We start from the raw sequence: 22697 nt of genomic DNA on the forward strand, positions 1-22697 counted from the left end.
ATGTTGGTATTTGTTCAGAATTGGCCATGGGGTTCGCACTGATAGCCAGGGCTGAGAATCACAGAGCCCTGTTCCTGTTTGCTCACAGAATTCTGCTGCCACCGTAACCACTAGCCTTCCCTTCCTTTCTCGACATCTTGAAGCATCATCTTGGGGATGTGTTCACATAACCCGGTATGTCCTTAGGCTCTTCTGGTCAAGGAGGCTGTAGGAATTAGCTGTCTCACAGTGGGTCTCTAGAAATGCTGGGGATCACATTGCTGGCTGTAGGCCTGCTGCCTAGAGATAGCTATCTGTCTTTGTCTGAAAGAAGGTAGACAATACACAAACGGACAATGGGCGGACCCACAACTTGTAGCAACCTGTCCAGTACGCCAAACCCTTATTTATAATATCCAGCCCTGGGAGTCAGCCTGCTCTAGGTCAGATTTTCAGGAAACCAGGTTGCTATCTCTAAAAACAATCCAGAAAGCTAAACAATCATTTCTGAAACAATTGGTCTTAAATTGCTAAGGACTTGGTTAATAACTGACAGGTCCCCTAATTTTTGTCTTGTTTCCAATGCAGGACCAAACAGAGAAAGCTCAATATGCTCTCCTAACCAATCACACCGGACACCTTGCCTCTGGTTAGCCCGCCCACATCTTACATGGTGACAGTCGCCATTTAGGGCACACCTGAAGTTCTCTGGTTTTTTTGTGTGTGTGTGTGTTTGTTTTTTACTATAAAGCTCTTAACTCTTCTGCCTGCCTTGCAGTGATGGTGGCTGACTCCTGTGCTATATAGCAAGTTCTGAATAAATAGGCATTGCTTTTCTCATTTGGCTGCTTTTTTTGTTTGTTTTTGTTTTTTTAATTTTATTTCCGCAAAGTTTTCCCGTCTGTATACGCTGAGGTCTTTGGTGGTCTGTGCTAAGGCCTATGAATGTACTACTTTGCTGGGATTTACCCCCTTTGTTTTCTATTGCAGACCATAATTTTTTTTTTCCCTCTGATCACAAAGAATAACTGATTTCTTTCTTAAATCCCTGTGTGTGACCCATTTGTGGCTTTACTCAAACCTGCGGCTCCTGTGACCCAGAGCGACAGGGCAGCTATGAGAGCAGCAGCGCAGGCACAGTGCTTCCTCAGCGGATGAAGGCTACGCACACAGTTTATTCACTTAGGAAGAAAAGAAGTTGAACAGAAAGACCGTAGCTCAGTAGGACACGATTGGATAGAAGAAAGGCTATTTTAAAAAACGATATATATTATAGTTTTTCTTTTATTAAATAGATTCATTCAAACCAATTGATATTTGAACCAGTTTTTTCCAACCCATTAAGTTTTTAGAGAAAAGGGAAAAAAAAGACCAATAACAACAAAAAATGATGATGGCACTTCTGCCCACTGGGAGTTGTATTTCTGGTAAGCCTCTTCCAGGACTCTCAAAACATGTCAGATATTTGAAATGAATATAACATTTTTTTTTCACAGCACAGGAGGTTTTTTTATTCCTCTCCTCTTTCTTCTTGGGGTTGTGAATGATGGAGACACATTGAAACCCAGTTTCCTTTGGGTATCATTCACTCAGGAAAAGCTGATTGAGATGTTCAAGTGATCCTTTCTTCTTGAAAAAAATCTCATCAGTTTTCCTGAGGCCTGGGGGCTTTATTATCCCAAGTGGCTTTGATGCCTATAAATCACAGCCCTAAGCAGCCAAAGGAAATGAGTTAACCAGATCCCTGAAAAAAATGTAACCACTGTTTCTTCAGTTATTAGCAGAACAACTGACTTCCATCTGCTCAGGGCACCTGCCAATTTGGCCTGCAGCCACATTCCCCACAATTCCACTACTCAGAGCCTGTTTCCCTTGAATTGTAATTTTTTTTAAAAATTTATTTATTTTACAGAGACACAGAGAGAGAGAGTCAGAGAGAGGGATAGATAGGGACAGACAGACAGGAACGGAGAGATGAGAAGCATCAATTATTAGTTTTTTTGTTGCGACACTTTAGTTGTTCATTGATTGCTTTCGCATATGTGCCTTGACTGTGGGCCTTCAGCAGACCGAGCAACCCATTGCTTGAGCCAGCGACCTTGTGTCCAAGCTGGTGAGCTTTGCTCAAACCAGACGAGCCCGCGCTCAAGCTGGAGACCTCGAGGTCTCGAACCTGGGTCCTTCCGCATCCCAGTCCGATGCTCTACCCACTGCGCCACCGCCTAGTCAGGCTTGAATTGTAATTTTACCCTGGTGCATATTCTATGGTATCAGCCCAGGCTGCAACTTTTCATACATTCTAGTATTTCCCTCCTATACACACCCAAGTAGTCTGGCAGTGGAACTCGGGAATTGTAATGCATAAGCCTACTCTGCCCAGGCCCCCTTTCATGGGAGATCTGCTTGGACCTGCAGAGTCGCTACTTGGTCAGTATCTCCTGTGCCCTGCCTCTTGAGTCACAGCCTATTGGATGATAGGAAACTATCAGTTAGGTTTGGGTTCAGTTTCAAGTAACCAAAACACCCCCAAATAGTTGCTTTCCAAAATAGGCATGTATTTCTCTCACACATAAAAGAAGCCTGGATGTAGGCAGTCCAGGACTGGTGTCGGGACTCAGTGACCCAGGCCATTCATGCTCACATTCGGCTATCTCAAGGATGTGGCTCTTGAGCTCATGGCTCCAAGATGGCAATAGGAGCTCCAGCCATCACATCATCACATCCAACCCCAAGGAAACTTCCCAGAAGACTCTTATAACAATTTGCTTATATCTCATTCATAAGGTTTAGCTTCAGGGCTACACTGAGACTTGAGGGAAGCTGGAAATGTAGTCTTTTGCCTGTTGACATATAAAGTTTAGGTTTTAAAAGTATCAAATTACAAATTGGGTTAAGTCAGTCATATTCTTAAGAATCTGTACTAAGTATTCTGTTTCTTAGTAATGGCAGGCTCTGGAGACATGAAGTTAGTAATGGCAGGCTCTGGAGACATGAAGACTTGGACCTACAGTTCAAGTTGTTCAGGTTTATACAGAGGAAATCAGGCGAGAAAGAGGAGGCAGGAGATCCTGATTTATTAGCTCTGGAATCTGTATTTTTTAAAAAGTTCCCCAGGTGATTCTGATATAAAAAAAACAGGATCAATGTTTCTCAGTTCTGGGTCCACATTAAAATTCCCAAGATAAGGGAGAGAGGAGCTTTTCAAAAATATTAATGCCTGCTAACCCCAACCAAGAGATTCTAATTCTGTTGGTCTGGGGGTGGGTGTAATGCAGGAGGTCTAGATCTGGAATATCAGTCTGGTGTTTTTTGCGAGATCCCAAAGAAACCACAAGGAGGACGTGATAGAGTGGGTATAGCCTCTATTACTTGCATATAGAGGCAGCACCTTTGGTGGCAGGTCAGTGAAAGTTCCATACCCCATTGAGGGGGGGGGGGTGTTTAAATAGCTAAGCTCTGGGCAGTTACTCAAATGAAACTCTTTGTCTATGGGCAAGCAAGCAAGCAGGTGAGCAAGTGGCAGGAAGTAAGGGATGCACCATTCTGTGTTGTCCCTCCTTGATACATATCTGGTGACCTAGTTTCATTGTTCTTAATAAAACCTTACTTACTGTTTTACTACCCTCTCTCATGCTCACTGCCAGGATCTGTGACCATGGTGCCATGTGACTGGGAAGAAGGAGGGCCATGTCCAGCATGGACCCACAGTGGGCCCAGGTATCAAATTTTTGTTTTGTTTTGATTTGCTTTCCAGGTGATTCCCATGCACAGCCAGGGTTGAAGACCTCACTGTTCCAGACAGCCCAGTAGGATTTTGTTCAAGGAAGTAAACTCACGTTTGAGTGGGTGCAAAGATAAGCCAAGCCAGATGTATTGAAAGTGCTATCAGTGGGTTAGTGAGCAGCAGAGTGCAGGGGTCAGTGTGGGAAGGGCCAAGCTGAGACAAGGCATCAAGCTCACCAGAAGGCTTTCTGGCCAATGTAGTTTCTTGACACAGGTCTGACGTTTGTTATCTTTTATCTTGTTCCTCTCCTAGGAGGAGCCAAACCCCAGGCACAACATACCTGGAAGCTGCAGAGATCATAAAGGCAGGAAAGAGGCATAGCTCTAAGTTGCTCCTTTATGAGAAGGTAGCCTTACACTCCGCCAGTGGTGGGATTCAAATAATTTAACAATCGGTTCTCTGCCTTAATGACCAATTTAAGTATAAAAAACAATATATTAAAAAGTAGTTTATTATTTCATGCATTTAATACTTAAATAAGAACAATAAAGGAGGTACAAAATATTAGATTATGTTATAAGAAAGAGTTTTAAAATATTAATGAAAAAATATTAAATAATACTTGACAGAAAACAATAAAACTGTTATTTAAGATATTTCCATATTGCTTCTTGATTGGCATCTTCACTTGCAATTTTCTAGCCTAGAACCTTAAAGGAAAGTACTCCTTTGGTCTCCTGAGGCTTCACTGGGGGTAATGAGGAGTATAACTTCCACCTATTGGCTCTCTTCAGAGGAGACATTTTCAGAACAGGAGACAATCGGAAGATGAACCACAGCAATTTTGATGCGCGATGTCTAGAGCCATTCTAACATATTTGTATGGTAATGCTAATGATAAAGATTTCCTTTCAGCCCAGGCTGGATGTCTCAGTTGGTTAGAACATCATCTGAAACACAGAGGTTGTGGGTTTGATCCCTGGTCAGGGTACATACAGGAACAGCTCGATAATTCCTACAGGCGCTTAGAATATGCTGTTGTGCAGATGAACATTAAAAAAGAGTAAGGAATGTAAATTTGTGATTTCCACATTGGGTGGCTGCCCAGGTACCCACCTTAGAGAGACCCTTGATGACAAGTGTCATTTTAACAACTGGTTCGCTGAACTTAACAAACAATTAGGTATTGTTTCTGCCGAACCCATGTGAACTGGCTGAATCCTACCACTGGTCCCAGCAGAATAATGCCAGTGAGATGTGCAGACCTGGGTAGGGGTGTGGACATACTGGCTTTGCTCCTAAGAAGATTTTCTTCATTCCTATTTTTTCTATCTGGATAGATAACTCAACTGACTGAGAATCCAAGCCATGAATGTATTCTCTGTGGTATACTCAAGCTGTGAGATTTCAGCAGTAGATAGATTTTTACAGATTTTAAGGAAATCAACCAGCAAGCCAAAAAGAGAGCTTGTTAAATGAAGCTTACTAGTTTTTTCAAATTTAAGCTGAGATGATCTGTTCATTGATGTCACATTGATAATTTACTCACCCAGTCATTCAACAAAAATTTTTTTGAGTACTAGTCTACATGTTTCTTGGATACAAGTCTTTGGGTGTAAGTGTTAAATCAGACATGTCCTTGCCCATATGGAACTTATAATTTAGTGTACAAAACAAATTATAGCCCTCAAGCCAAATTCGGCCCTCTGCCTATTTTTGTAAATAAAGTTTGTTTGTTTTTTTTGTTTGTTTTGTTTTGTTTTGTTTTTTACAGGGACAGAGAAAGAATCAGAGAGAGGGATAGATAGGGACAGACAGACAGGAACGGAGAGAGATGAGAAGCATCAATCATTAGTTTTTCGTTGCGACACCTTAGTTGTTCATTGACTGCTTTCTCATATGTGCCTTGACCGCGGGCCTTCAGCAGACCGAGTAACCCCTTGCTCGACACAGTGACCTTGGGTCCAAGCTGGCGAGCTTTTTGCTCAAGCCAGATGAGCCTGCACTCAAACTGGCAACCTCGGGTTCTCGAACCTGGGTCCTCCGCATCCCAGTCTGACGCTCTATCCACTGCACCACCGCCTGGTCAGGCTAAATAAAGTTTTATTGGAAGACAGCCATGACCATTTATGTACATATTATCTCATTGCTCTGAGGCTACAGTGCCAGAGTTGAGGACCTGACAGACTATGTAGCCCACAAAGCCTGAAATATTTACTATCATGCCCTTTGCAGAAGCAGTTGGCGGACCCCTGGTCTAGTGAACAGATGAAATGTTTTTTCATCTCAGGGATCCACTTGTTTTTAAGGTGACTTAGACAATGGTTTTTGGTTGAAAGGAGAAAAAATACATGTGCTCAAGGAGGAAGGAAAATAATGATAAAATATGCCTTACTGGAATCCTGGGACAGGAAATTAAATACAGGCATTGTCTTTCAGCATGAGTTTTTGCCATACAAATTGACTATAATTCAATGCTATTAATTAAAGAACATAATCTGCATTACTAAGGATACCATTGGTTACAACAAGATCTTGACCATGAAGTAATAATATATTCAGGAGTTAGTTCCAATATCAAACAAACAAAAACTGTTGCCTGAGCAACACAAAAGTTTTGCTTGAATAGTTTTGGCTTTGTTTATCCTAACAATTGGTAATAATAATAATAAAAGAGATAGGATATATTTTATTATTTATTTATTTACTTGTTTATCTTTTTTTCCAAGTGAGAGAAAGGAAAATAGACAGATTCCCGCATATGCCCTGCCCTGACTGGGATCCACCTGGCAACCCCCATCTGGGGCTGATGCTCTGCCCATCTGGGGCCATGCTTGCCACTGAGCTACTTTTAGTGCCTGAGGTGGGGAAGCTCCACAGAGCCATTGTCAGCCCCTGGAACTGATGTGCTCAAGCCAATCAAACAGTGGCTGTAGGAGGTGATGAGAGAGAGAGAGAGAGAGAGAGAGAGAGAGAGAGAGAGAGAGAGAGAGAAGGGGAGGGGTGTAGAAGATGGTTGCTTCTCTTTTGTGCCCTGCCTGGGAATCAAACCTGGACATCCACATGCCAAGCCAATGTTCTACCACTGAGCAAACCAGCCAGGGCCGAGATAGGATATATTAGATGTTCCCTCTTGGAGATAGAAAAAGAAAGGACAAGATATTAAAGTGAAAGCTAGAAGTTACTAAATGCTGAATTTGTTTCTTGAGATTTAAAATTTACTCTTATAGCTATAAAAAGTATTCTTACTATTGAAATTACTACAGGAAGAATAACTCTTTTGGGGGGGGATCTGAAACTCTTCAGTTCCCATTACCTTTTTTTTCATTAATATAGTAATTTTATTATAAAAAGTTTTAATTAATTTTTACAAAAACTTTTTTTTTAAAGTCCGGTTTCTGAGGAATTGACTGTCTAGCCAGGCCTCATGAGAAGTGGAACTGGAATCCACACTGTTGGCTCTCAGGCCTTTAAACTACACCACTGGCCTAACTTCCACTGCTCCCCTCATGGCTATATCAGCTCTCTAGCCCCATGTCATAATTTAGTTTGCAAGGCCTTGATTACCTTTCCCTTCCACAAGGTATCACATTGGTCCACTACATTGATGACACTATGCTGATTGGATTTGGGGATCAAAAAGTAGCAACTACTCTAGATTTATTGGTAAGACATGCATGTCAGAGGATTGGATAACTGTGACAAAAATTCAGGAGACTTCTATCTTCGTGAATTTCTAGGGATCCCATAGTATGCAGTATTTGAAGATACTCCTTTCAGGTTAAGGATGTGTTGCATCTGGCCCCTCTTACAACCAAAAAAGAGGCACAATGTCTAGTGGGTTTTGGAAGCAACATATTCTTCATTTGAGTGTATTATTGTCTCTCATTTACTGGGTGACTCAAAGGTGGCTAGTTTTTAAAAAAAATTCATTTTAGAGGGTGGGGAGAGAGAAAGAGAGAAAGGGGGAAGAGCAGGAAGCATCAACTCCCATATGTGCCTTGACCAGGCAAACCCGGGGTTTTAAACCGGCCACCTCAGTGTTCAAGGTTGATGCTTTTTCCACTGAGCCAATGCAGGTCAGGTAAAAAGCTGCTAGTTTTAAATGGGTTCTAGAATATGAAAAGGTTCTGCAGTAGGTCCAGGCTGCTCTGCTACTTGGACCAAATGACCCAGCAGATTCACTGGTGCTTGCAGTGGTGGTGGCAGACCAGGATGCGATTTGGAGCCTTTGGCAGACTCCTATTGGTGAATCACAGTGCAGACCCTTAGGATTTTAGAGCAAAGCCCTGATGTCATCTGTAGATAACTATTTTCCTCTTTAAAAAAACAGATCTTGGCCTGCGACTGGGCCTTAGTAGAGACTGATGTCTTAACCATGGGCCAAGTTACCATGTGACCTGAGCTGCTCAGTGTGAACTGGATGTTATCTGGCCCAACTACACCATGATGTTGAACATGCACAGCAGCACTTACTTCATCATCAAGTGGAAGTGGAATACAAGTTATTGGGTGCAAGCAGGTCTTGAAGGCACAGGTAAGTTACGTGGAGAATGGCCCAAATGCCTATGATTCCCACTCCTGATCCACTGCCTCCCCCAGCCTGCACCTACGTCCTCATAGGACATTTCTTATGACTAGTGGAAGAGAAGACTTAAGCCTGCTTTGTAGATGCTTCTGCACATATGCAGGTACCACCTAAAAGTGGACAGGTACAGCACTCTAGCCCCTCCTGGGACATTGCTAAAGGACAGTGGTGAAGGGAAATCCTTCCAGTTGGCAGAAATTCAAGCAATATACCTGGTTAATTCACTTTGCTTGGAAGGAGAAATGGCCAGATGTGTGATATATACTAATTCATGGGCTATGCCTAATGGTTTGGCTGGATGGCCAGGTGACTTTCAAAGAACAAGTTTAAAAACTGGGGACTAGGAAATCTGGGGAAGAGGAATATTCAGAGGCTAGAACTCTGAATGAACACAGAATGTGAAGATGTTTGTATGCCATGGAAATGCTTACCCACAGATGGCCACAGCAGAAGAGGATTTTAATAATTAAATTGATAGGATGGCCTATTTTGTGGAGACAGTTCCTCCAGCCACCCCTGTCATTGCCCAATGGGCTCATAGACAAAGTGACTTTGGTGGCAGGTTACACATGGCTCAGCAACATGGACTTCCACTCACCAGGCCCACCTGACTATGGCCAATGCTGAGTGTCCCATCAGCCTGCAGCAGAGACCAACACTGAATCTCTGACATGGGACTACTGCCTAAGATCAGCCAGTTACCTGGTGGCAGGTTGGTTACACTGGATGTCTTTTATCGTGAAAGGGGAACATTTTGTTCTTACTGGAATAGACAGTTGTTCTGTTTTGGGTATGGATTTTCCCATCCTGCACACAATACTTCTGCCAAAACTACCAGCTGTGGTCTTATAGAATGTTTTACTCACCATTATACTATTCCACACAGCATTGCTTCTGATCAAGGGACTCCTTTTACAGCTAAAGAAGTATGACAATGGGCCCATGTTCATGGAACTTGCTGTTTTTACCATGTTGTCCAACATTTTGAAGCAGCTGGTTTGAAAGAATGATAGACTAGCCTTTTGAAAACTCAGTTATAGTGCCAGCTAGGTGGCAGTGCCTTGCAGAGCTAGGGCCAGGTTCTCCAGAGGCTATGCTCTGGGTCAGTATCCAATATATGATGCCATCTCTCTGAAAGTCAAAATTCATAGGTCCAGGAAGCAAGGGGTAAATATGGAAATGACACAACTCACTATTGCACCTAGGGACCTACTAGCCAAATTTTGCATCCTGTTTCTACAGCATGATGCTTTGCGGGCCTAGAGGTCTTAGTTTCAGAAGGAGGAATGCTTCCTTGAGAAGACAAACAATGATTCCTTTGAACTGGAAGTAAAGACTACTACTACCACTGACCACTTCAGGCTCTTCATGACTCTGAATCAACAGGCAATGAAAGGAGTTAGGGCGTTGGCAGGGGTGGTTGATGCTGACTGCCAAGGGGACATTGGACTACTACCCCATAATGGAAGCAAGGAAGAGTATGTCTGGAATACAGGAGACCCCTTAGGGTGTCTTAGTGTTACCCTGCTCCGTGATTAAAGTCAATGAAAACCTCCAGCAACCCAATCCAGGCAGGACTACTAATGACCCAGACCCTTCAGGAATGAAGGTTGGGTCACCCCCCGGGTAATGAACCGTGACCAGCTGAGGTGGTTGCTGAAGGCAAAGGGAATACAGAATCGGTAGTGGAAGAAGGGAGTTATTACTAATGCCAGCCGTGACTGTGTGACCAGGTACAGAAATGAGAACAATAGTCATGATTTTCTTATGAATATTTTTATGTATAGAAATCTATACACACACAGAGAGACACACACACACACACACACATGTATGTGTGTGTGTATGCTGCAGTTATGCTGTTATTTGCAGCATAGTAATTAATGTTTATGGTTATAATTTTGGGTCATTGAGAAAAAATAAATTATATTTAGTTCCTTTTCTTTTTTAATAGAGGCTGGGAAAAGTGGAAAACACTTGAAAAAAATATTTCACAGAATAGTGACAGTAAAAGTGTTTTAATACTTCAAAATTGGTCTTCCGTTTTATTGGAACTTCTCTCATTAAGAATACAAGGTGTAGGTTTTATGAATTGCTCAACACTTATTTCTCCTCACAATGTGCCTTTCTGCACTGTAGGGTATTGAAAACTAAGAACTACATTTCCTAGACTTTCTTCCTATTGGGGTTCCATGTGTGATTTGGACGCCTTTGGACTGATGCATTTGCAGGAAACTTGGATTTGGAACCGAGTGAAGTGTGGAAAGAGGCAGGGCTCCTCCCCTGCTGGAGGAGACGGTGGCAGACGCCTTGTGGCTTCACATCTGCTGCATCTGTTTGTCTTTCCGAGAGCAGGGGCAGCCGCTTCCCAACAGTGGCTCAGTCAGCACCTCCCCTTCTACTTTCCCATGATTTAGGAAACCACATAATACTTGGAAATAAGTGCCTTTCAGCTTACATGAACTTAAATGTAGCATCTGTTGTCTGGCCCTGAATGCTACATGCCACCCATGCCAGGAGCTTGAGAAGCCATCCCCGTCTTCCCCAGGACTAGGGTCTCCATGCGGGTACCACGCAGACCCATGACCAGGGTTACGTTAGTCTGCAGGTAGAATAGGGAGCACCCTAACCGAGTGCCTTCAGGGGATGACCTCTGTTCCAGGAGCTTACTGCGCTCAAAGTTCACCAGAAATTCCACTCCCAGGATTTCATTTCTTTAGTTGAAGGCCTTTTTTCCCCTCCTCCAAACTGTTCCCATGCTCATTGCACCTCTGTTGGGCCATCTCTGATTATACACAGCTTTTTTAACAGTAACGACATTTCCCTTCTGCTCTGCTCCCCGGGGATAGATGTGGGAAAGAATATACATGAAGGGCAGGGGAGAGAAGGTATATGAGAGCCCGAAAAGGAGAGGCATATGAAGTAAAAATATTCATGAAGGTGTAGCTCCTTAAACAGATACTAGTGACTTAAAACTTCTTGTGCATGTGCTGCAGGTCTCAGGTCAAAGTTGGTTTTGATAATGTAGAGTTGGGATGGGCAACGTGGGGGAGTGAAAGGAGGGAACATTTGGAAAATCCTCATGTTTTGGGTCTCTGCTGGAGTTGAAAGTGTTTATTGCTGAGGGTTTGATGGGCAGAGAATGGAGGTGTCAAGATACAGTAGAGCGTTGGCCCGATCTGTGGAAGTCCCAGGTTAGATTCCTGGCCAGGGCACACAGGAGAAGCACCCATCTGCTTCTCCACCCTTCCCTCTCTCTCTTCTCTCCATCTCTCTCCTCCCTTCCCACAGCCAAGGCTCCATTGGAGCAAAGTTGGCCCAGGAGCTGAGGATGGCTCTAGGGCCTCTGCCTCAGGTGCTAGAATGGCTGTGGTTGCAACGAAGCAATGTCCTAGATGGGCAGAGCATTACCCCCCTGGTGGGCATGCCAAGTGGATCCCGGTCAGGTACATGCAGGAGTCTATCTCTCTGCCTCCCTGCTTCTCACTTCAGAAAAATACAGGGGGGAAAAATGATACAGTTTTACTGAGGGTGGGCCCTGCCTTACCTGTTAGGGCTTGTGTGAAAGAATAGAATATGGATATGTACAGATTGTAAGCGGTAGGCAATGCACTTGCTAGTTCTTATATTTGGAAGGAGACAGAGGAAAACATGTTTTGAGGATAGGAAGGGAAGGAGTAAGGGGAATATTTCCTTTCCTAGACAAGGCAGGATTGCTGGAATTTCTCTTCTGACTAACCCAAGAAGGGTTTGGAGGGGTAGTACAGTTCTTTTTGTCATTCATGTAGGAAATACTTTGGGGCTTCAAGTAAAATGATTTTTTTTTTGTATTTTTCCGAAGCTGGAAACGGGGAGGCAGTCAGACAGACTCCCGCATGCGCCTGACCAGGATCCACCAGCATGCCCACCAGGGGGCGATGCTCTGCCCATCTGGGGCGTCACTCTGCCACAATCAGAGCCATTCTAGCACCTGAGGCAGAGGCCACAGAGCCATCCTCAGCGCCCGGGCCAACTTTGCTCCAGTGGAGCCTTGGCTGCGGGAGGGGAAAAGAGAGACAGAGAGGAAGGAGAGGGGGAGGGGTGGAGAAGCAGATGGGCGCTTCTCCTGTGTGCCCTGGCCAGGAATCGAACCCGGGACTCCTGCACGCCAGGCCGACGCTCTACCACTGAGCCAACCGGCCAGGGCCTCAAGTAAAATGATTTTAAAGAGCTATTCAGAGACGAAGAAACTGATGGTCAGCAGAATCCTGGGTTTTTAATGGAGAAAACTGTGGGACGAGGTCATCCTGTCTATTTTAAAGTTCCAGTGCACAAGTTTATCCACAAAGCATTTCTCCAGTCTTTCCTAGGAGAATTAGAAGCATTTTCACAGCTATCTAATTTTAATCTTTCCAACACCCTTGCAAGGTTGGTAAGAAGAAATATTCTTACACTTTTTTTTTTAACAGATCATAACATTTCATGACAAACAGTTTCCAAAAAACCCACGTGGGGCCAAAGTGTGAAGCTAGTCAGAGCAGTCTGTCTTCTGCGAGCAGAGCTGTTATTCCTATTGCTGGAGCAATTTCTATACTCTGAGCTTTCTTCTTTTCTGATCTTATAGCTACCAATGGCCTTCAATATAGTAATGCAGGGCTTAGCATTGACCTATAACAATTCAAAGAGTGTTAATTATGAAGGCTTTCCTGTGAATTTGAGAGTGGATTGTGCACAGAATATGCTTTTCTTGCTAGGCACTAGTTGCAGAAAATTTCTCTGATACATAAAGCTGTTGAACCTTAGGAGCTATCTTTTATTCAGAAACTCAAAAAGCCTTTTCTGGAGCATGAACTGCTAATGTAAGGCAGGTTTGTCTTTTTTTTTAAAAGACATTGCTAATCATTATCTTGCTATCCTCCATTGTCTGAGGAAAGAAGTAATTCTATTGATCTACCCAGATAAGTTTTACCCCTTTCAGGAACAAAGACTTAATTTTTAACAATGGCAGATGAATAATAGATGAACAGCCAATTTATCCTGAGATGTTAAAGCCTGAAAAATAATGGAACTTCTCTCCTTTGTTTAACATAGGATTTGAAACAGGCTGCATTGAACAAGATGTATTTTATTAAAGTGTGGTGCTCAACAAGAGAAAGACCTTTGTGTTAAAGAGGGTTTCTCTGTTTTAAAGAGATCTGATTGTGACAGATTGTGGATTTAGTTCTGATTTTTATTTCTTATCCATGAAACCTTAAAGTATCTCCTTTTCATATTTAACTTAAATGTTTTCTAAAAAAAAAAAAAAAAAGCGTAGGTCTAAATGACCCTTTGTGAAATTAATACCCTTTTGCTTTTAAACTAGAATTAGGCAAAATAAATAATTTGACTGGCCAATGCTCCCGTTCCTTCTCTATGCTGAAATTGAATGCTGGAACACAACAGTGTGGCTTGCAAACTATTTTCATTATTGTCTACCAGATTTAGGAGGGCTCTAATCTAATGTACTATACAAAATGAAGATTCTGTTAAAATTCCACCAGTGTAGCTTTTAAAGGTTTCAAGACACTTTAGATGCACTGTTGCAGTGCTATGAGATTATTCTCAGTGCTTTCTGTGAGGCTGAGTACAAGTGAGGGGAGAGGATTTATTCTGAAACAATTATGCTGCACTCTTACCGAATTTTGTGTGAAGAAATGCATAGACGGGCAATGACCACTTTAATTTGTTCGGTCTCTGTGGTCAAATCTTATAAATTTTTATTCATTTCTGGGAGAATGTTCTAGAGTAAAGACAGAGATCCATGTCAGTATCGAGTGGTGAAGAGAGGGAGAGAAAGGCCTGCATTCAGAATTTTGCATTCAGAAGAGGTAAAATCAAGCTTTTTCAATGTCAGTACAGCTGATATTTTGTGTTTTATTGTTTGGTACTGTTTTTACTTTGAAGTATACAGTGTAGGGGTTCGGGAGTGCCATCACCTGCATTCTGCAGGTCTATGAAGGTCTGATTAGGCTCAGCCTTGAATTGATACCAGTGCTTCCTGCTCAAAAACCATCTATGCCGGCCCTGGCCGGTTTGCTCAGTGGTAGAGCGTCGGCCTGGTGTGTGGAAGTCCCGGGTTCGATTCCCGACCAGGGCACACAGGAGAGGCGCCCATCTACTTCTCCACCCCTCCCCCTCTCCTTCCTCTCTGTCTCTCTCTTCCCCTCCCGCAGCTGAGGTTCCGTTGGAGCAAAAGATGGCCCGGGTGCTGGGGACGGCTCCTTGGCCTCTGCCCCAGGCGCTAGAGTGGCTCTGGTCACAACAGAGCGACGCCCCGGAGGGGCAGAGCATCGCCCCCTGGTGGGCGTGCCGGGTGGATCCCGGTCGGGCGCATGCGGGAGTCTGTCTGACTGCCTTCCCGTTTCCAGCTTCAGAAAAATCAAAAACAAAGCAAAACAAAAACAAAAAACAAAAAAACAACTATCTATGCCTATCAATTACCCATTGAATACAATCCAAACTTCTCAGCCTGCTCTTTCCCAACCTGCCCAGGACCTCCTCATCTCTAGAACGGGGCGATGGCGCTGCTTTCAGGCAGGAGGGCTAGCATGAACACAGGTCCGGAGGCAGGAAAGTACAGTGATACTGGGATCTAACCAATGGAGAGGCCTGGCTGGAAGGCAGGGAGCCTAAAGGGCTATAAACTGTATCTCCCCATGTATAAGACACACATTTTTTGGAAAAATTTGGGGTCTAAAAACTGGGTGCGTCTTATACAGTGGTTGTAGATTTTTTTACTTGCATTTTCCACTTTTTCGCACTTGTTTTTGCACTTATTGTTGAAGACAGTGATTCGTCATCAGACACAGATGAGGACAAGCGAATGGAGGGGAGTTTTCACAGTGATGAGGAGTTGCATGAATTTTATGATGAATAAAACTTGAGTTCAATAACTTTATGTAGTACATTTTCTTTCAAATTCAGGTGCATCTTATACATGGGGAAACAGTATATCAAGTCTAGTATTTCAGGGTTCTTTAAATATTCAGTTGCACACATTTTATTGAGCTCCTCTCCCTGCCAGAGACTGGTTAGCATGGGGGGGGGGATAAATAATTCCCCACCTCAGTACCTGCTATGAGCCTTAGGCGGTGAGCCACCAGGCAGGGGCAGCTAAGTCTGTGACACCCGATCTGCGATCTGCGGAAGTTACATCAGTAGCAGGACTTTTTTCCTGACTTCAACACACAACTTCCCCACATTAAAGCCCTGAATTAAAACCCCACAAAGACATTAAAATAAGAACTGCAGCTATTAATAACCTATTCCAGTGATCTCATACTTTTCAGTTGAAGCGGCCACAATACAGTGTGTCTGTAAAGTCATGGTGCACTTTTGACCCGTCACAGGAAAGCAACAAAAGATGATAGAAATGTGAAATCTGCACCAAATAAAAGGAAAATTTTCCCAGTTTCATACCTATTCAGTGCAGTTCAATGTGGGCTCACGCACAGACTTTTTAGGGCTCCTTAGGTAGCTATCCCGTATAGCCTCTACAGACTCGTCACTGACTGATGGCCTACCAGAACGGAGTTTCTCCACCAAACTGCCGGTTTCCTTCAACTGCTTATCCCACCGAGTAATGTTATTCCTATGTGGTGGCGCTTCGTTATAAACACGCCGATATTCACGTTGCACTTTGGTCACGAATTTGAATTTAGCAAGCCACAGAACACACTGAACTTTCCTCTGTAATGTCCACATCTCAACTGGCATAGCTGTGGGCTGCTCCACTGTATACACGGTGTTATGTCATCATCTGCGCATGCGCACATGCTGCCACATCATCCTACAGAAACTGGGAGGGTTTTCCTTTTATTTGGTGCAGATTTCACATTTCTATCATCTTTTGTTGCTTTCCTGTGACCAGTCAAAAATGCACCATAACTTTACGGACACACTGTATTCGCCAGACACCAAAACTCATCCCTACTCTCAGTGGTGGGATTCAGCCAGTTCGCACCGGTTCTGCAGAACTGATACCTAATTTTTTATTGAGTTCGGCGAACCAGTTGTTAAAATGGCACTTGTAATTAGGGTTCTCTCTAAGGTGGGGTTTTTCAAAGATGAACATAATATGTTCAGATGTTCAGAGAAGAGAAGTCGCCTGTTTCTAATATATCAAACACAATGACTATTAGTCTAATCGGCCTACTCCTAAAGGAAAGGGATTCTACTCTTACAGTGAAAAGATGGTTAAGGATAAATCACACAGCTGATGGTGCTCAGATAAAAGTGAAGAAAATTGCAAGCGAGGACACCAATCAAGAAGCAATATGGAAATATCTTAAATAACAGTTTTATTATTTTTTGTCAGGTATCATGTAATATTATTTCGTTACTATTTTAAAACTCTTATAACATAATCTAGTTTTGTGTACCTCTTTTATTGTTCTTATTTAAGTATTAAATGTACGAAATAATAACTACCTTTGGTATATCGTTTTTTATACTTAAAACGGTCATTAGGGCAGAAAACTGGTTGTTCAGTTATTTGAATCCCACCACTGCTTACTCTACTATGTCGTCTGACCTAGAGCTGCTTTTCTCCTGGCCACCCTTTGTGACAGGGAACTATTCCTCCTGCTACTCTCTTAGCAACAGCTACATTCTTTCTAGACAGCATTTGTCTCCCTCTCTGAGCAACTCTCAGTTACCCAGAGGCGGGTGAGGAGGGAGTGGAGCTGCCCGCCTCTCTCCCCTCCAAGAAGGTGCTGCTCTCTGGAAATTCTCGGCAGCCTCTGCACTAGGAACATTCCTGAAGGAAGAGTTGGGGGAATGAGTGGCCCACAGTTGGGTTTGTATCTAACATTGATGGTGCAAATTCATAGTCAAGTGATCAGGGCTGTGGCTATTCTCAGGGGAGGGTTGAAAGGAATCAGAGGTGATGGAATTAGTACAATATGAAAAGCTGCTTTAAAGAAAGCACAGCAAACAGAATAAGGAAGATGAAAGGCAGAACAGTGCTGTGGCTACATGGCACCCAAATCCGTAGACTTCCGAACTGTGGGGAAGAAAGGAAGTTTAGAATACAGCAGATCAAAGGGAGAAGGAAAAGCAGCCAAGCTGGTTAAATTGGGTCATGTGCTTTCCCAGAAGTAATAATGCAAACCTCGGTAGGATGGGCTCTGGCTTGTGGTGGTTTTAAAGGGAAAAGATTGTGGGTTAGGTATGGTTTTCATTTCCTCCCTATGTCAGTAGAGTGAAGACCCAGTAAGCCCAAGCCCCATACAGGCAATTCTGAAGGTAGGAGGAATGTAAACTAAGGAAAAACTAGAACAAATGCCCTTGAGTGAACAACGATAATCACACGTTAGGCATGACAGCACTTACTACGGGCCAGAAAAAATGACAATAAGAAGCACACGAAGTTCTTTAAATCCATTAACTCATTTAATTATCACAAAAGCCCTCTGAGAAAGTTATTCCTGTCTCTATTTTATATATGAGGAAACTGAGGCACAGAGAGGTAAGGGAACTTGTGCAAGGCTACACTGTTAGTGGGTAGTTGAAGAAAGGCCAAGCAAAGACTCGGTTCCTCTGTTTCACCTGAACTTTTAGTTCTGTTTCCTTGATCTGCTGTCCGGAGTCCCTGTCTCCTTAACTCTCAGGGTCCTATACTGAGTTGAAGGGCATTGCATCCCCGAGAGGGTGTTGCAGATTTCAAGGCTCTATGGCCTCACTTAGAGTAAGCAAGGAGCGGTGCTGGCCGTACAATATTCCTGTGGGTAACCCCAGCTCTTTCCCTTTTGTTCAAAAGCTCTGGGAAGTTCCCAGAACAAGTAGGGAAGGGGGGAAGGAAGCAAGCTCTCCTCTTTAGAGTCCCCTCACCTCTTCATCAGGTGTCATGGGGCAAAGAGAATTGGTGACAAAGAGAATTTTGAATATGAGAATCTCTTGTTAATGCCTATAACTTTGTTAGTAACTATACTCAGAGGATTGAGAGAGAACATTTGCACCCATGGATACATCAACACCTTATAATAACTGCTTCCTACATTTTGCCCCCACAACCATCACCATGGCTGGGGCATCTCTATGCCAAGGTTTCTAAAAGTTGGATCATGGATCATCTGAAACTTATTAAAATAAAGATTTTAGGGACTCACCTCTGACTTAATTTCTGGAGATGGGGCTTCTGAACCTATATTTACATAACTCCCCAGGTGATTCTCCTGAACACTTTTTTTTTTTAATTCAGTGAGAAGTGGGGAGGCAGAGAGACAGACTCTCGCAAGCCCACTAGGGGGCAGTCTCTGCCCATCTGGAACGCTGCTCCTTTGATTAGCAACTGAGCTTTTCTTGGAGCCTGAGGTGGAAGCCATGGAGCCATCCTCAGCATGGGGGTTCAACTTGCTCCAATAGAACCATGGCTGCAGGAGAGGAAGAGAGAGAAAGAGAGAGAGAGAGAAAAGTGAGAGGGGGAGGGATGGAGAAGCAGGTGGGTGCTTCTCCTGTGTGCCCTGGCCAGGAATCGAACTCGGGACATCTATATGCCCAGGGATGCTCTACTGCTGAGCCAACCAGCCAGAGCCTTCCGCACTCCTAAATTTGAGAGCCTGCATTGTGATCTGAAAATAATGTAGTTCTTATGCCTTCCCTAGGGCTAGAGCAGTGATGTGATGAGAAAGTAAAATGGCTTTTGACCTCAGGTTTTTAATATATTCACAAACTAAGCTGAAATGACAGCGCCCTGAGACTCCTGCCTTTGGGCATGCTGTGTTTCACTTTATCCTGTCAGTTCCCTGGTGATCTCTTCTGACCTTAAAAGGGTTTCTAAGCCCTTGACTTTTGGAACATTTCAACTAGGAATGTCTTTGACTTCAAAGTGATCTGTAGCTGGGAGATTATTTCTGGCATGTGTCATTGTGATAAGATGAGCGAGGGTGAGAGAGGGGAAGGGCTCAATGGGTAGTCCTATGGAGTGGGCAGTGTTTCTTCACCTAAACTGCTTTATTGTCATAAAACCCAGGAATCTCTCATCGTGGAAGTTAATATCTGTAAATAAACCTATTTAACAATGCCTTGGGTGTGTTTTCAGAATCCAGGAAAGAGTGTGTGTATGAATGTGTGAGAGATGCATCTTGTGTGACTCTGTCCCGGCCTAGGGTTTGCCTAAAAGCTACCAGCCGCCATAGCTACCACACTAACCTTAGTTCTTTTTCCCAGCGGCTTGTGTGAAGCATTCCCAGTTCCTTGAGGGGAAAGAGGTAGTGGAGCCATCACAGGTTTCAGTATGATTCTTTTATGGTTAGGATTGATGAGCAACAGGGTTTGCTGCGAGAAGTGTGTCATCTTGGGTCTGATCTCAGCAGACTTGGGTGTGATATTTGTTGCTTGTCAACAATACCAGAGACATGATTGAGGCCCATCTCCACTAGGCATTGCAGGGGGTCCAGAGGTAAGTAAGACCCATCCCTATACTTGAGAAACAGTCTGTGCGGAGGTAGGATAAAGCAAACCAGCATATGCTGGAGAGAGATAAATGCCAAGAATTAAAGAACTCAGAGTTAGGAGTCAAAAGAGGCAGGAAAGGCTCAAGCTCTCTTTCCCAAGCAGTCCCGGGCATCAAGCCATTCCCCAGGCATTGGTCACAAGACTAGCCCAGAGGCAGCTATTAGGTTGTGGACCAGGCAGTGCTGTGATTTTAGGCAAGGCTCCCACCACAGATTATGGTTCTAGTGTCAGTCACTCTAATGTAGCTTTATTCTAGGTCTTGGAAGCTTTTGTCTTGGTGACTTCTTCCTTTAATATGGACACTTCTGATGCGGCCTTAAGTCATGTTGAAATAGTATTATGATATTTAGCTACATATTCAGGGTGGGGAGGAGATAACTAATTGACAGTGAACATAAATCCCATCTGGGATGTGGCTTGGGATGGGCTTGGGAAGGGAGTTCAAGTGTGGGTTCAAGTGTAGTGATAGAAGGAGTAGGAGGGAACCAAAAATAAGCTCAATTTATCTGTCAGAGGCTGGCTCAAGCTATCCTTTGAGGTTTCCCCCTGACAACAAAGGAATATTTGCTGGGCTTTAAATGGAATTAATATAGCATTCTTTTTAATGGATTGAAAAATTAATAGTAGCACTTCACATTGAAAGACCCACAATTTTGCTTTAAGTTAGTGATTCTACTCTTAAAAATTTAACATAATGAAATAATTATGAATATACACAGATTTTGATTTATTCTTCAGTTTTTAATTCAACAATTACTTATTGAGTACACACTGCATGCCAGGTACTATTCTGGGAATTAGGATTACAGCAATAATCGAAGCAGATAAAGTCCTGACCTCATGGAATATGCATTCTATTTGGGAAAGACAATAAACAAGGCATCATGTTACCAAACCTCATAGGCAGTTTTCAGCCCACATTTTATTAGAACTCTCAGTTCTTCAAGAACTGAGAAATACTTTCTTCATTTGGTTTCTGGGACAGCACTTTCTCTTACTTTACAGCCTAAGTGTCCTTTGTTGGATCCTCATTTATCTTCCTGTCTTTATACTGGTGGACCCAGAGCTAGGTCTTCAAATATTTCTGCCTCCCCTCACTCAGCATAAATATGCTGATGAAATGTATATTTCCAGCCTTCACTGCTCTCCTGGATTCCAGTCTTTTCAATCCAACTGCCTACTTGATATCTTCACTTAAATCAGCGGTTCTCAACCTGTGGGTCACAACCCCACTGGGGTTGCCTAAAGCCATCAGAAAATACATAATGCATATCAGGTATTTACATTCCGAATCATAATTGTAGCAAAATTACAGTTATGAAGTAGCCACCAAAATTATTTTTTGGTTTGGGGTCACCGCAACATGAGGAACTGTACTGCGGGGTCACAGCATTAGAAAGGTTGAGAACCACTGACTTAAATGTCTTCCCAAGCTTGGATTGCTTCCCAAACTTAACATGGCCACCAAAATCAAACTCTTAATTTTCCACTCCAAATTATTCTTACTTGAGTCTTTTTCTTCTCAGTTTATGGCAACTTCATTCCTCCAATACTCTGGAAAACCCTTGGTATCATCCATGACGTTTCTTTCTCTCACAACCCACACCTGACCTATCAGGTTTAGCTAGGAAGACATCCATCATAACATTGTTTATAAAATGAAAACTTGGAAATGATTTAACTGTTTAATAGTAGAAGATTGGTTAAATCATGATTAATGTAGCCATTAAAAATGTTATAGAAGGCACAGGCAAAGGTGTTCAACATCAGTAGGGAAATGCAAACCAAAATCACAGTGAGATACCACCTTACACCGGTTAGAATGGCTGTCCTCAGAAAGACAGGAAATAACAAGAGTTTGAGAGGATGCGGAGAAAAGGGAGCCCTCATATACTGTTGGTGGGAGTATAAAGTGGTACAGCCAGTATGAAAAACAGTATGGAGATTTCTCAAAAAATTAAGAATAGAACTAATATATGATCCAGTAATTCTACTTTTGGGTATCTATCTGAAAAATATAAAAACACTAATTTGAAAAGCTATATGATGCCCTATGTTCCTTGCAGCATTTTTTTTTTACAACAGTCAAGATGTGAAAACGATCTAAGTGTCCCTCAACAGATGAATGGATAAAGAGATATGGTATATATACACAATAGGATATTACTTAGCCATAAAAAAGATAAAATCTTAGCCCTGGCCAGTTGGCTCAGTGGTAGAGCATTGGCCTGGTGTGCAGGAGTCCCAGGTTCGATTCCCAGCCAGGGCACACAGGAGAAGCACCCATCTGCTTCTCCACCCCTCCCCCTCTCCTTCCCCTCCCGCAGCCAAGGCTCCATTGGAGCAAAGTTGGCCTGGGTGCTGAGGATGGCTCTATGGCCTCTGCCTCAGGCGCTAGAATGGCTCTGGTTGCAACAGAGCAATGCCCCAGATGGGCAGAGCATCGCTCCCTGGTGGGCATGCTGGGTGGATCCTGGTCAGGCGCATGCGGGAGTCTGTCTGACTGCCTCCGTTTCCAACTTCAGAAAAAAGAAAAAAAAAAAAAAAGATGAAATCTTACCATTTGTGACAATATGAATAAAACTTGAGGGTACTGAGCTAAGTGAAATAAGTCAGATGGAGAAAGAAAATACTGTATGACTTCACTTGTATGTGGAAAAGACCCAATGAACAAACAAAACAAAACAAAAACTCAAAGAGGCAGACAACATATTGCTGGTTACCAGAGGGAAAAGGGGTGAGGGACGGCTAAAATGGGTAAAAGAGGGTCAACTGTATAGTAGTTGATGGAAACTACCTTCTTTTTTTTTGTTTTGTTTTGTTTTGTTTTGTTTTTATTTATTCATTTTTTAGAAAGGAGAGAGGGAAAGAGAGAGAGAGGAGAGAGACAGAGAGAAGGGGGGGGAGGAGCAGGAAGCATCAACTCCCATA

Source organism: Saccopteryx leptura, chromosome 3, assembly GCF_036850995.1.
Source record: "Saccopteryx leptura isolate mSacLep1 chromosome 3, mSacLep1_pri_phased_curated, whole genome shotgun sequence".
NCBI lineage: Eukaryota > Metazoa > Chordata > Mammalia > Chiroptera > Emballonuridae > Saccopteryx > Saccopteryx leptura.